General features: G+C 35.7%; 1 pseudogene; it reads right to left on the reverse strand.

Moving 5' to 3' along the window:
• Nucleotides 1–11,539: 11,539 nt before the first annotated feature.
• On the reverse strand, nucleotides 11,540–11,632 carry LOC116659516 (annotated as a pseudogene).
• Nucleotides 11,633–12,328: the final 696 nt, after the last annotated feature.

The raw sequence follows: 12,328 nt of genomic DNA on the forward strand, positions 1-12,328 counted from the left end.
GCCAACCTTTTTTAATGTAGCCCAATGGGAAGAATTGGTTCTTCCTTCCTTCCTTTCTTCCTCCCACCCTCTTCCTCCCCTCCCTCCTCCCCTCCCTGCTTCCTTCCCTTCCCTTTCTTTTTCTTTCTTTCTTTCTTTCTTCCTTTCCCTTTCTTTCCCTTTTTCCCTTTCTTCCTTTCCCTTTCTTTCTTTCTTTCCCTTTCTTTCTTTCGAAATATAATTGATATATAATATTATATTACAACTTAGGTGTCCATCTGAGAATGAATAAAGAGAATACACATATGCATATACCATGGGGTACTACTCAGCCATAAAAAGAACAATATCTTGCCATTTGCAACAACATGGATGGACATTGAGGGTATTATGTGAAATAAATCAAGACAGAGAAAGACAAGTATTATATGATTTCACTTATATATGGAAGCTAAAAAAATTGGTTCTTGATGTGGGACAATAAGGAATTAATCAAAAGATATTCAACTATTTTCTTTGAAGTCTTTCCCTAAATAACCTTGTCCTATGTGCCAAATCTTACTCTCTATGCTTTTGCATTAGTTCTAATCCTATATATTTTTTTGAATTGACCATGCACCATGCAGCCTTTTTTGAAATTATGTTGGAAATTTCTTAGCACGCATTGGGGAATGCAGAAAGTACTGGTAGAATGAACAAAACTTTTTTTTAATAGTTTATTCATGAAAATTGGGTCAGCAAGGGCACCCCAAACAAGCTGCGGCCATGGGGAGTGAGTGAGGCAGAAACAGTATTTGCATGCAGCACACTTGAAGTTGCAATTTTGAAATCATTTGGGCTCTCTCCTGGAGCAGTAGGTTTTTCTCCATAGAATGTTCTTACCTACTTTAGAGGGAAAATTGGGTTATATAAGGGTAAACAAACATTGCAGATTGTAGATTCTCTGATTCTGCAATGAAATCGAATTTCAAACTTTAACTAGGAAAGACTGGGCACCAGGGAGTTTCAGTAAAAGAGAAACATGAATATCTCCCAACTTTGTGCTCTGTGCTTTATTTTCTGCATTAAAATATGTAGGGTTTTGATAATTGTGCATAATGTAAATGGAAGACTACTTGTGTACACAGTAAGTTCCAGGAAACTTTTTGAAATTGATACATTAGAGATGATTGTGTATAAAGAAGTTAGAAACATCAGTGCTCTAAGGGGCGTTAAGATTATCCTATTACTTTATTTTACTGATGGAGAATGAAAGGCCTACATAGGCTGAGTAACTCTTGCCCAAGTTTATAAATGGAGTCACATACATTGAGGTTTGACAGGTCTCCTGTCTCTCATTACAATGTTCTTTAATATTAAATAAATATATAGCAGCAGAAAATTATTTTAAAGCCATCATTCAGTTTTGCAACCTGAAAGAAGTGACATTTTTTCAATAGTCACAAAAATGTATGAACAGAAAAGATGTGGGGTTTAGCTTTGTTTCTGCTAGTAGAACAAGAAAGACAGTGAAAAAAATGTCATATATTGCAATAACTGAATATTGAGCTAGGATTTGCTCCCTGTAGTTTCACACACAAACTTATTAAATAAGACTTAATGGACTGGATATGTATGCATGACTGGGACATTATGCTGTACACCAGAAATTGACACATTGTAACTGGCTATACTTTAACTAAAAAAAAAAAAAATAGCAAAAGAACTTAATGGACTGGGAAGCAACTGAAAATTACCTACGTGAAAAAAATAACTTTAGTAGGTCAGTTATAAAAAAAAAAAAAGATAAAGCCAAAACAAAACAAAACAAGGCAATGGAGAATTTCAACATCTCATTATTCACGAGAATATTCTCAGTACGGCATTATGAAGATGTAGAAAGACAAACAATATCTTCTGAAAGCACCTAGTAGCATTTTTCTCCGTGAATGTGTAATGGCATGAATACATGAGAAAAGCATTCTTTGGATTTTGGCAGAATTCTTACAGTAATTAGCTGCAGTGGGAATGTTTGTGGGTATATATTTACATAAACTAAAGTGAGAATAAGACAAGCTAGGTGAATGGATGTTTTCTCTGAATTAGGGGGAAATGTGGAGAATGGAAAAAGGACTACACTTTCAGATTTGTACACTCAGAGGTCATGGTCAATGGTGATACACTGGCTGCTTCACTTTTTCTTTCTAATTAACATCAAACTTGGGTGTCTAGGTATGGATGGTTTAATCGGAATACAAATTCGTATCTTTGAACTCTATAAAACTCATATACAAAATTAATCTGAGACCAGGCCATAGGCATGCTCTCAAGACTTGTTTCACTTTACAGAAGAAAGGCCTATAGCTCACTCCCATTCTGTGACTTACTAAGGTCCATCCCGGAAATGTAAACATCTATGGGAGCATCAAACAGAAAGATAATTCAATGTGTTGATTTTACGTACCTTCTTTTTAAAATTTTTTTATTGTGTATATATATATATATATATATATATATAGTCAGTTTACAATGTCTCAATTTCTGGTGTAGAGTGTAATGCTTCAGTCATACATGAACATACTTATATTCATTTTCATATTCTTTTTCACCAGTAAGTTACTATAAGATATTGAATATAGTTCTCTGTGGTGTACAGTATGAACTTGCTTATCTATTTTATATATAGTAGTATCTGTAGATCTTGAACTCCTAGTTTATACCTTTCCACCCTTTTCCCCCACTGGTAACCTTAAGTTTGTTTTCTATGTCTGTGAGTCTGTTTATGTTTTGTAAATAAGTTTGCTTGTCTTTTTTTTTTTTTTTAAGATTCCACATTTAAGTGATATCAGATGGTATTTTTCTTTCTCTTTCTGGCTTACTTCTTAGAATAACAATCTCCAGGTCTATCCATGTTGCTGCAAATGGCATTATTTTATTATTTTTAATGGCTGAGTAGTATTCCATTGTGTAAATATACCACAACTTCTTTATCCAGTCATGTGTCAGGGGACATTTAGGTTGTTTCCATGTCTTGGCTATTGTAAATGGTGCTGCTATGAACATTGGGGTGCATGTATCTTTTTGAATTAGAGTTCCCTCAGGATATATGCCCAAGAGTGGGATTGCTGGATCATATGGTAAGTCTATTTTTAGTTTTTTGAGGAATCTCCATACTGTTTTCCATAGTGCCTGCATCAAACTACATTCCCAACAGTTTAGGAGGGTTCCCTTTCTCCACACCCTCTCCAGTATTTATTGTTTATGGACTTTTGATGGCCATTCTGACTGGTGTGAGGTGATACCTCATTGTAGTTTTGATTTGCATTTCTCTGATAATTAGTGATACTGAGCATCTTTTCATGTGCCTGTTGGCCATTTGTATGTCTTCACTGGAGAATTTCTTGTTTAGGTCTTTTGCCCATTTTTGGATTGGGTTGTTTATTTTTTTATTATTAAGTTGTATGAGCTGTTTGTATATTCTGTTGCATTTAAAACTGTACAAGGATGTTCTTACCTATATTATAGAGTGGGGCAATGCAAGTGATGATGATTTCCATTTAATGACAAGTTCTCTTCCATCTTCTAGTGACTGTCAAGTAATTTAATTTATTCTGAAGGGAAAGCCAGTTAAGAGAAAGCAGAAATAGCATCAGAAAGAAGGGTTGAGAACTGTGGTTCATTAATTCATCTATAAAACTCAAGGCAAGACTCTATGCCTGAGTTTGCTATATATTTATCTAAGATCAGAATTCATAAATGAGGTAAGTGCCAAGGAGTCACATTTTAAGATCTACACTTGAAGTGATGAATGATACTGGATTTTTTTTTTTTTTACATTCTGATTAGGTTAATTTACTGGACAATGAAAATTGAGCTTGCCAATAAGGTTATGTACTATACATTTTCTGCCAGTTGATGACCCGAATTGTAGCTCCAAGGCTTTGATAGTAACATACTTAAAGTGCATAAAGAGATTAAAAATAATTCATTTCATTTCACATGACACTGGTAGAGTTGTATTAAAATTGATTGATATTTTAGTTTTCCTAATTCCTTCTTACTGACTTTAAAGTGCTTCCAAGTTAAAAAGGAACATGTGTAAATAATATGTGTTTGAAAAGTCTTGGTAAAGTTTTTTCATATATGTGTTAGTTTTCTATGGTTGTATAACAAACTGCCACAAAGTTAGTGGCTTAAAAACACACCCATATGTAACTTCATGGTTTCTGTGGGTCAGAAATTTGGGCATAGTCTAGCTGTTTTCTCTGCTCAGGATCCCACAAAGTTGCAGTCCAAGTGTTTGAAGGGGCTACAAACCTATCTGAGCCTCATTTGAAGTCCTTTTCCAAACTCATTAGTTGTTGGAAATATAAATTTCCTTGTAGTTGTATGACTAGGAGCTCCATTTCCTTATTAGCTGTAGATCAGAACCACTCTCAGCTCCTGAAGGCCACTCTCTGGTCCTCAACACATGGGTCTCGTCTCTCAAAACACCGCAGCTTACTTCTTGAAGCCAGCAGGAGAATCTCTTTCCATGATGGGCTCAGTCCCCCTTTAAAGCTTCTCCATATAAAATCATACACACCAGGGATCATTTTCATTTTTATTAACTCAAAGTCAGCTAATTTGGAAATCTTAATTTCATATGCAGATTGCCTTCAGTTTTGCCGTTTAATTTAGCCTAACAGAATGACATCTGCCACATCTACATCTCATCCATGCTCAATAGGAGAAGAATGAACAGGGTGTATACCCCAGGAGATGTGAATATGGGATCATCTTAAAATTCTACCTGCCACAGTATACTTCCCAGACACTAAGAAAGAAAAAATAATCTCTAATGGTTTGTAACAAGCTATATTTCCAATCAGGTGTCTCTAGGCATTTTTCCTTTATCTAAATCCTCACTATCTCTATCAAGAAAATGAATAAATTTAGATACAATTTTTGAGGTAGGGCTAGTTCTCCTCTTTGTGGTTTCTTACAAGCATGAATTGTAAATGAATCAAATTGCCTAGAGGGTAGATCTGTTGGACTGATGCTATTTATTTTGAGCATCAAAGAATAAATATTAATTATTAAAGATGTTTCTATTGAAATTCATAATGTAGAAAGACTTTGTGAATTGGTGAATCAGTTTATGACATCCTTTCCAGCTTCTTTCTAGTGAAGTTTCCTGATGCAGAGGCTGGAACCCTGAAAACCACAGTCCTTAGGTTACTTGGCAGGTTAAGATTCCACTGTGATTTCAGATATTTGTGTGCATTTTGGGAAGTAGAAAGTGAGGCTGAAGCTGGAAATTTCCTGTTTCAGAGGATTCTGCTGGAAAGCAGTATTGTGGAGACATTTATTTTCTTACTTAATCATATATTTATTGTGTAGGACAATTGGCAGAGGTTCCAGTGTCCAGTCAGCAGCATCATAGGCATCAAGAGGTCTGAGTGGGACATCCACTTTGATCGTGACCCTAATAGCATGGTTCTGAAACTGATGGCAGCAGCAGCAGCAGCTTCTCAGTCATGAAGGGAGCTTTCTAATTACAGTGTTGGTGTGTGGACAGAGAGGGAACTGCTATAGGGTTAGCCTCTGTTCAGTGGGTGGTTTCCTGATCATAGAAGAGGTGGCTTCTTTGGTGCTCATTCTCTGTTGTGGCTTTGGGAGTCTTTCCTAAACGCACAATCTTGATTCTGTTTTTTTCAGCACTTCCAGTGGGTCTGTGAAGCATCTCTTTGGGCTGTAACCAGCTAGGATGTGTTCTCTCTGTTACTGAACATTGCCCAATACAGGTAGCACTTCCTTATTCTCCCTAATCCTCTTCATTTCCAGGGAGAGAGTGTCACACTACTGTACAGAATAATAATTTTAGTTCCTTTCTTACACCTATCAAGCCCTTTGGGTGTGAACAGGACAATTCTATTCCTTACTGATGCTTTTTCTTTCAATGTGAGAGATTTGAAAATGACCCCTTATACTTATTACAGTTGTACCCAAGGGCATTTGTTCTCAAATCTAATTGGTGGAAAGGAATAGGATAGTTTACCCTGAAAGTTCAATAACTATTAAAAATAATTTTAAATATTTCACAAATAGTCCATAGAGCTTACATTATTGTCAGTTATAGATTTACCAGGAGTTTTCAAATTTAACGATCACTTTTATAGTTAAAATGCATAGGTTAAGTTGTCCATTTGCCCATGGCTATTTTTCCTGCGCGCGAATTAAATTTCTTCTTTCCTTTCCCTAGCTGCTACGTTAAAAGTTTATTCCATAGAACTCCCGAGATGACTTCAAAAAGAATTAAAAGAATGGATTATCACAGTGTTTTAGGAATAAAGTTGAATTGTGGTTCCTTTTTATTTTGACAGTGGCCACATCCTACTCTGCAGCCAAAGTATGCTAGAGAAAGTGAACTCAGTGTAGCAGAAGACACATTCGGGTTCAATACAACAAGGACTTCTTGGCAGAAGGCTGTTTTGGCATAGTGCCTATCTTAATGTCATGTCGTGCACACAGCATGATTTAGTCCTCAGAGAATATCCAGTGTTTACATTTTGATAAAGTTCTGGGTGATTGGCTGAATTTTATACTTTTTACCTTAAAATGTATTTTATTCAACCATCTCTTCTATCTGCCAGCCATGCCCTTTCGCAGCACTCATTATTCTTGTAATCCTTGGTGTAATGTCTGTATCTGGCACTAAGTTCTCTGTGGTTCAGACTTTTTTGCATCTGTTTTCTGTGCCACTGTTTATCCGGCTCATCACATTAAATGAATGACTGAAGAGATGTGCAGAAAAGTATCCTACCACTCTGCCTAGAGGGGTGGAACATAGATGCTGTGGAATGCTAACACCTTATATGAAATTAAAGCAATTGAAATTCACCTATTTTATTTATTTATCAAATACACAGTTAGCACTTACCATGTGTCAGGCACAATTCTACGTCAAATCCAGTATTTGCTTATTTTATCCTCAAACATTCCTGTTAGGAGAGTGCTATTATTAACCTCCAACACACAAGGGAATTGAGGCGAGTACAAGTTGGCCCACGTCACTCAGGAAGAAAGGGGCTGAGCCAGGATTCTAGTTCAGCCACTCTGGGTCCAAGACCAGATTCCTAACAACCCCAGGGGCCGGCTTCCCAGCTCTGACTATCTTTGATTGGAAGGCTTGGTAGATCAGTGGTAAAAAATAGATACAAAAATGCATCATTCATTTACATTTTGTTGATTTATGGTAAATAATTATGGTCTATGGCCTATTTCCTGAAACCATGATAAACAAATATACCAGGGAGAATCCATATGAGAACCCAGCAAAAATAATAACCACCTACCAAATTCAGAAAATTCATTTGCGTTTTCAAAAGGAGACAAGGACAAAAGAAGTTAAAAAAGACTCAGTGGAGAACTTACTTGCCAGGAGCTTTATCTTTACAGTCTGTTTGCTCTCCCTGTTTGATTTGACTCCTCCCTTCTTATTCAGATTCTCCCACTGATGAAAATTGAGGTGGGAGGACTCTTGAGGGGGACTATAATGACAGTACTGTAAAGTAGTAATTATAGACTCTGGAGCTTTTTTTTTTTTTTTTTTTTTGAAATGGCTTGTACTAGGGAAGAATCCTGAAGTATTAGCATTTACATAAATATTCCCTCTTAGAAAGCATTGGCCCAGAAGTGCAAGTTTAGGCACAGAACAGGTGCTTCTCACTATGGAATAATGTCTATCACTGTCTTTTAAATAGTGGGTCAAATCCTTCAGCACTTTAAAAAGCTGAGGAAAAGTTGCCTGATTTCCTAGAGTGTGAATGCAATAGAAGTTATAATGCCTATTACACATAAGATACTATTACTCTCAGATCATTTAACTCAGTATCTGAAAGCTTAGCATGAATATAAAACTGATTTTTTTCCTGCTTCTGATAGTAGAACACAACCCTATTCCATCCCTTACCTCCACAGCAACTCAGAAAGTACCAGCAATATATCCTTCTACGCAGAGAGATACGACTTACCCATGAAAGTCCTTGACCACTCATGTCTGTACTTTTCCTATTACAATGTTAATCACAATATATGGTAACGTTCTCTTCACTCATCCCTGTTCTTCATTAGGCTGTGAGGTCCTTGCGAACACAAACTACATCATGTTCTCCCTAAAGAACTAGAACGCCCCTTAGTACAGAGCAGTCATTTGGCAGGACTGGTCGACTAAGCAGAGGCTCGTCCTGTGTCAGTTTTCTATTGCAGTTTTCTACTGCAACAACTACGTAGTGACTGAGGACAATGCAAATTAATTATTTTAAAATTCTGTAGGTCAGAAGTCAAACATGGATCTCACTGGGCTAAAATTAAGAGGTCAATGGGGCTTCATTCCTTCTGAGACTCTAGAGAAGAGTCCATTTTGTTGCTTTTTCCGGGTTCTAGAGGCCACCCACGTTCCTTGGCTCACGGCTGCTTCCTCTGTCTCCAAGGTGCGGTGTGTAGCACCTTTGGCCAGCATTTTATAGTGACCTCTGGTTTCTTCTGCGTCTCATCCCACTTTTAAGGACTTCTGTAATTACTTTGGGCCCACCGGAATATCTAGGAGAATATCCCCATTTTAAGGTCAGCTGGTTAGCAATTTTAATTTCACCTGCAACTTTAATGTAATTTTGCCACAAAATGTAACATGTTCACGTGTTCCAGAGATTAGGGTGTGGGCATCTCTGGAGCACAGGAGCATTATTCTACCTAGCACACTTCCTGTCTTCTCTTCCAAAGTAAGCTTGACAGTAAAAGGGGAATGGAAGGTGTGGAATGTGGCTCACACAAGTCCCTGTGTAACCTCCAACCTCCTGTATATTTCTTTCTGTGTTGTTGAAGCTGGACAGCTAGAACTGTATATCCCAAGTTCCTCTGCTGTTAGTCTTCCAGCTGTGATTTAGGTCTGAGAATCAGGTACACTGCAGAGACACTTGAATTCCATAATAAGGGAATTAAGGAAAGAAGAAGGGACAAGGAAGACATTCATTTTTCTAGTGCACGGTGTGGCAAAGGAATTCATAGGTCTGCATTCACTGCTTCCATGATTGGCAGTTTTCTACAGTCAGGGTGGCATTTACCCAATTGTGGCAGAGTCAGCGTGGCGCTGTCTTTACCAGTTTTCTGATTTGGTAACTACAGTTTTCCTGGGCAAGGGCAGGATGCTTCTAGGGGTTTGATGGTTTCCTGGGAAGCTCCTTTAGCACTTGCAGCCCAGTTTTAAAGAATGGTCTATATGACAAAACTGTATTCCTTCAATTCTAAATATATTTTCCCACTTTCAATTCTTTCTTAGTAGTACATGAAATAATGATGTGTCTTATAATCAATACTATCAATTATGTGAAATATTGTACATTTCCTTCTGGGAAAACCATCTAGCATGGTTTCTACAACTCAGTCCTATCTGATACAGGTAGTCACTGTTGCAGTGTTAGGTCAACAGTTTATGACATACAGAAAATGAGTATCTGACCTTAAAAACTCAACTCTAAGACACAAACATAATCTGCTGTTTTCTCTTCTAATGTCTGTATTTTGATCATCAATGACAAAAATGGATTTTTATTCAGAAAAATAATACACCGGCAAATACATTGCTACATAAGATGTACAGGATGTCTTTAACAAGGCAGATTTATCATAATTTTTTAAGGCATTAAACCATATCAACATGGATTCCCTAAGGGATAAGTAATTCTGATTAATAGACTTTCACAAATCAATATTTTCAGAAGCTGCAATTTATTACATGCTGGAGATTTTAAGTTCTCCAAATCTCATTATTTTTCTCTACTTCAAATTGTTGTATATAAAAAAATCACCAATTTTAAGGAAGCAGGCATAATGTTGGAAAAAGTTGTTTTTCACCTCAACTTTCAATGTTAATTTATATACTCAAATTGTAAACAAAAGTGTTCAGATTCAGAATATGAAATATAATGACATAAGCGACCCATTATAAAACATTTAACCTTGTGCTAACAATAAACGTGCAATTATAATTTTACTTGTGTGCTTTTAAAAGTCAAACATGAAAAACAACTTGACACACCAGTTATTTGATGTTTAACCCTTTACGTTCCAGGAATTACATTTTGATAGAAATGTTTCTAAAATGTCTTCTATGCCTCCTTGGTTCTTATTTTAAACTGTATCAAACTTTTCTTATGATACAGGCTTCTACGATTGCTAAATGTTGTGACCAGGTGCAGATCTAGGTGGGATGGGATATATTACTGTTGGGGCATTTATAACCATGTAGGCACTGAAGCTTTTCTTGAAAAATAATTCCAGTGCTAGCATACTTGTTTTTGTATCTCTTTTTTTCTGATGAATGATGAGTTTAAAATGAACAGTTTAATGGCTTCCTAAGCAGAGCTCAAAAGCTGCATTTCTGTAAAAAGAATTTGTGCAAGAAAGACTGAAGCAGAAAATGATCTCTGAGTAGAAAATTACCTTATTATTACCTCCTCTCATCTGTGTCTGTTGACTTATCCACCTAAGTTGCAACACTATTATTTCTGTATCACTAACACCAATCAGAGTGTACTCTGGGTTTTCTGTTTCGCTGCCCTATTAGTTCAGGCTGAATATTCTTCATTATTTCAAATATTTATGACAATAAATTTCTGGAAGACTCAGTAAAATTGTATATATTCTTTATCTTTATTGGATAACTTACGTTTACCTGATACCAGACTACAATTTTTACTAACTTTTAAAGAGTAACACAAACACAAGTAAATTTATAATTGTATCTTTATCCTAAAAATAATATTGAATGTTCTTTAATGGATCTTTTGTGTGGTAACTTTACCCATTTAGAAGCTGAATAACAGTTCATAGGAACAACACTGAAAAATCCAAGAAGAAAATAAAAAGTATTTTTTCAAGTTTATGCCTGTTTCCTTAAAGTTTCTCAGTGTTCCATATGCAACAGAAAACTACTGGATTCCTACCATATGTCAGGCATGTGTTAGATCTGCAAAAAAAGATTTAGCAACACACCAAATGATACTGCTATCTCAGGACAGCATCTGTTTTATTGAAAATACATAGGAAGGATAAAACCAATCAGAGTGTGTTTTCATTTATCTCTAACAAGTTTCTGTTCTGTCAGTAACAAGTAAGAGTGCATAACAAACACTGTGTTATCTAATATATGCAATTCCATATTGAGTTTCAGACCATAGTTTTAGATTAACTCGAAGCAAGGAAAACATAGTTACTATGTCTTATTTCAAATGCACAAATTATTTCAACATTTTATGCCTCTTACCATCTCTGAAAATTGTGTCATCCATTTACAATAGCATCAAGAAAACTTCTAATTACAGCTTTACATGCCCAGCTCTAGAAAACTCCATCTTTGCTCTGAAGTCAAAACATCATCCAGATCTATGTAAATGTTAATAAGTTGATAACCTTAATACCCCTTTTAAGGGAACCCTTAACCTTTACTGAAATGAAGACCCAGTTTTAAATTTAAGTAGAGAAATGCCACAGAAAATGTCTCTTATAAAAAGGGAAAACTGCATGACAACAAGGATTTTTAAAAAATATTGAACAAGTTTGTGTGTCATCCTTGCACAGGGGCCAGGCTAATCTTCTCTGTATCATTACAATTTTGTGCTGCTGAAATGAGCACAGGGATTTTTCATCAGTTGCCTCCTTGGAACTTGCTCATATTTATTCCCAGTGCTCCCTAAACTCTCTAAATCCTAGAATATTCTGCTTACTTCTAAATTTCTAGTTTGTAAATATAGAGGGAAAATGAATCAAAAGTTGGATCCTTGTACTTTGTTTTTCTTTAGTACAGCTAAAACAGAATAAAATAGTTAAAAACATATCTTTAAAAATCAAGGTAAAGATAAAAATGCCTTTTTAAAAAGCAATTCATTTACAGTAATAAAATAGAAACTTGTAATTATCAGAAACTCAAATGTTCCATCCCCATTAGGAATATGAGACGATTTTATATATGTAAACATTGTGAAATGATTTTTGCAATCAAGTTAACATATTTATAACCTCACATAGTTCCTTTTTTATTTGTTTGTTTTTGGTAAGGATGCCTAAAGTCTACAACCTTAACAATTTCAAGTATATAATACAGTATTAAATATAATCATCATGCTATAATTAGTTTCTCGGAATTTATTTATCTTATAACTGAAAATTTGTGCCCTTTGATCAGTTTTTCCCATTTTCCCTCATTCCTCAAGCCTCTGGAAACCTATACTCTACTCTCTCTGAGTTTGTTTGTTTGTTTATATATTATAAACAATTATTATTAAAATTCCATTTAAGTGATACCATTCTGTGTCAGGCTTATTTCACTTAG

Source organism: Camelus ferus, chromosome 2 (assembly GCF_009834535.1).
Source record: "Camelus ferus isolate YT-003-E chromosome 2, BCGSAC_Cfer_1.0, whole genome shotgun sequence".
Taxonomy (NCBI): domain Eukaryota; kingdom Metazoa; phylum Chordata; class Mammalia; order Artiodactyla; family Camelidae; genus Camelus; species Camelus ferus.